Source organism: Capsicum annuum, chromosome 12 (assembly GCF_002878395.1).
Source record: "Capsicum annuum cultivar UCD-10X-F1 chromosome 12, UCD10Xv1.1, whole genome shotgun sequence".
In the NCBI taxonomy this organism is placed as follows: domain Eukaryota; kingdom Viridiplantae; phylum Streptophyta; class Magnoliopsida; order Solanales; family Solanaceae; genus Capsicum; species Capsicum annuum.
In genome coordinates, this window is record NC_061122.1 from 11,194,818 (window position 1) to 11,199,074 (window position 4,257).

Below are 4,257 nucleotides of genomic sequence, written 5' to 3' on the forward strand. Positions count from 1 at the left end.
TTTATGATCAGTGAAAACATCAACATAGACACCATACAAATAGTGTCTCCAGATTTGCAAAGAAAACACAGCAGCAGCCAACTCAAGGTCATGGGTGGGGTAATTTTTCTCATGGGGTTTCAACTGTCTAGAAGCATAAGCTATCACCTTACCCTTCTGCATCAATATGCAACCCAACCCAACTCTCGAAGCTCTACAGTACACCACAAAACCATCAGCACCATTAGGCAAAGTCAAAATAGGGGCTGAAGTGAGTCGAGTCTTCAACTCCTGAAAACTCTTCTCACAAGATTTGGACCACAAGAACTTCACTTTCTTTTGGGTCAATCGAGTTATAGGAGACGCTATAGAGGAGAAACCCTCAACAAAACGGCGGTAATAGCCAGCTAAATCTAAGAAACTTTGGATATCAGTCAGAGAAATAGGTCTAAGCTAATTTCTAACAGCTTTGGTCTTTTGGGGATCAACTCTAATACCCTCAGAAGAAATGATATGACCCAGAAAAGCAACTGACCTTAGCCAAAACTCACACTTACTGAACTTGTTAAACAACTTGTGATCTCTAAGGGTTTGTAAGACAGTTCGGAGATAATCAGAATGCTCATCCTCACTGCGGGAGTACACCAGTATATCATCGATGAACACTATGACAAACATATCTAGATATGGTCTGAACACTCGATTCATGAGGTCCATGAAAGCTACTGGGGCATTAGTTAACCCGAAAGACATAACAAGAAACTCAAAATAGCCATAACGAGTTCGGAAAGCAGTTTTTGGGATATCACACTCCCTAACTTTGAGTTGATGATAGCCGGAACGAAGGTCTATCTTTGAGAAATAACTTCCACCTTGCAATTGGTCAAACAAATCATCTATTCTCGAAAGGGGGTACTTATTTTTTATGGTGACTTTATTCAGTTGGCGGTAATCAATGCATATACACAAAGAGCCATCTTTCTTTCTCACAAACAACACAGGAGCACCCCAAGGAGAAACACTAGGCCTTATGAAACCCTTATCTAGTAGATCTTTGAGTTTCTCTTTCAACTTCTTAAGTTTTGCAGGGTTCATACGTAAAGAGCAATAGAAATGGGCTGAGGATCGAGAAGAAGATCAATCCCAAACTCTATCTCTTTATCAGGATGTATCCGTAGGAGATCATCCGAAAAGACATCAAAAAACTCATTGACGACGTTAACAGACTGGAGAGTTAGGGTCTCAGTCTTAGTGTCTTTGACTCTAACCAAATGGTAAATACACCCCTTGGAAATAAGTTTTCTAGCTTTGAGGTAAGAGGTAAAATGACTCTTGGGTGACACAGAATTCCCAGACAACTCAAACACGGATGCACCCAGAAATTAAAACTTGACCACTCAGGTTCGACAATCAATAGAGGCATAAAAAGAATACAGCCAGTCCATACCCAGAATCTCATCAAAATCTACCATGTCTAACTCAATCAGATTAGCCAACAAGACTCTATGAAGAACGGTAACAAGACAATTTTTATACATTTTCTGGGCAACAATCAAATCACCCACTGGGGTAGAAACTAGGATAGGCTCAGGAATAATCTCAGGACTTATTTCAAAATTCACAGCAATCAAAGGTGTAACATATGAGAAACTGGATCCAGGATCCAACAAAGCATACACATTAAACTGAAATATATGAAGCATACCAGTAACAACATCGGAAGAGTCCTCCTATTCCTGGTGGGACGGTAAAGCATAGAATATATTCTGGCGCTGCCCGCCAGCATTGCTAGAAGAGGCACCCTGAGCTGGGGCTGAGCGAGTCGCTGGAACTGGAGCACTAACAGTCTGAGTCTAGGTCTGAGGGCGATAGTCACGACGCCTTTGTCCATTCTGTGGACAATCTCTAACTTTGTGACCCATGTCACCACACAAAAAAAAACTCCTCTTCTCACCCCAACACTTACCCGAATGAGCCCTACCACACTTAGGACACAGGGGACGATTTGGCTTACTGCCAGCACTGTACTGGGACCTAGATGCATATGACATGCTACCTTTCTCCTGCCTACCTCTAGGCACGAGAGCACTAGCAGATGAAGGTTCTAGCAAAGAAGAATAATCCTGATACTGAGGACGACTCCCTCCCTGTGATCTAGTCTGACCCTGTCTGTGCTGCTCGGACCTAGCTCTCTTATTTCCTCTCATTCTATCTCTCTCCTTAATCTTGTCTGCCTCAATCTGTTGTGCATGATTCATCAGCCTAGAAAGATTCATCTCACTATTTAGCATAGCAGACCTACACTACTTAACCACATAACTAGACACTCCAGTCACAAACTTACTCATACTAGCCCGATTATCAGCCACTAAGTCAGGAGCATACTTGGCCAACTGATTGAACTTTAGATAGTGCTCCCTAACAGTCATAGAGCCCTATCGCAGGTTCATAAACTCTTCCACCTTCTCCTCCCTTATCTCCAAAGGGAAAAACTTATTCAGGAATACATCCTGGAACTCTTACCAAGTTGTAGGGACAGCTCTCTCACCTCTACCTTTCCTCCAAGCAACAACCCAATCATAAGCAAGGTCTTTCAACCTATACGCAGCCAACTCTAACTATGTTCCTCAGATACATGCATCACCTGAGTAATCTTTTACACCTCCTCTAAAAACAACCATGGATCCTCATCAGACTTGGACCCATAGAATTCTGGTAGATTCATCCGTATAAAGTCATGAATCCTGGCAGCAGCTGAATCACCTCCCTGCTGTTGTGGAGCCGGGGTCGGGTTGGCCTAAAAATTTGTAGTAACAGCTTGGTCCAGTGTCTGAAAGGCTGCCTGAAATTCAGCATGAGACACGTTTTCATTCAATGGGTCAGCGAGTTGAGGTTGCTGACCATCATTATTTATTCTCGCTCGACGTGGAGGCATATTTTTGAAAGAGGAGAGCATGAATCAATAGAAGAGAGAGACACTTTAAGCACGATAGACTTCTGAAAGAAAGAATCACACTTTTTCCTAAAACATCTTGTAGCCTCTTGCTCATAGATGACGAGCGCTACAAACCAATGATCAAAACTCTACTTAACGCGGCTTGTCAAACTCCCTAGGACACCTTAAAACCTTAGGATCTAATACCAAGTTTGTAATGCCTCAGAAAATGTGTCCCGAAGCGTCATACGGTGCTTGAGGCTACGAGTATCCCCAAGCTAACCCTTTGAGCCATTTTCATTTAGTTTAACACAAATCAACGGGGTTTCCATAAATAACCCTCAAATATCAGCAGAGTAATCATCATCCAAGAATAAAATAATTTCAGAAAGATAACAAAATACGACTTATTAGTCAACTCCCAACATCTATACTAGTCTGACAAACCTCTAAGAAAATCAATAAAACCAGTGAGCCATTGAGACATGCCCCAACTGACTCATACTTAGTTATCAAATGTAAACAATTCTGTGAAACCAACATCAGATATCACATCCTCAGAACATGAGGACTCACCACAACAGAGGATGTAGAACAGCATGCCCGAAGAATCACTATCAAACCTGGAACTAAGCACCTAAACCTACATTCTGAGAAAATACAGCCTACATCCGAAGATGTGGGTCAGTACCATGGAAAGGAACCGAGTATATGGGGTGTATGCAGTTGTATAAACATCATCATCATAAATAGTTGTAAGAAATATGCAGGATGTATGAAAGACTCACATAGCCCGAAGAAAATTAGCATAATCATGAGAGGATGAAATAAGTACAATAACACATGTGAGTCATCATATAATTTGTCAATCACTTTCAGTTCATCAAGAATATCAATTCTCATAATGTAAATATCATTTAAATCTTTCGAAAGAATAACTTTCACAATTCCACTTTCAAATCACTTCAACATTCACCATAGACACAAGGAAACACACACACACTGTGAGATCCTATAACCGACATAAACCATGTGAGCTACATGGAGTCCAACGTACAACCCATGTTGGGGAGAGTCATCCTATCCTTGCCATCGGAGTAGGACTATCAATATCAAATCCACACAAACTAGTGATCACTATATAAATCAGCCTCAGGCTCACTCCTACAGGGGCACGTAGTTCTAGGGAAGTAAGGTTGCTTTATACCTCCTACTCTGTGCTAAAGATTTCTCTCGAACTTAGCTCAGATCATTTCAAAGATAATCCATAATAAAATAATTTCAGTAATATATAAATATACATCGGGAGTCATCATGTTTCCCATCTATCAAAATCAACCTCG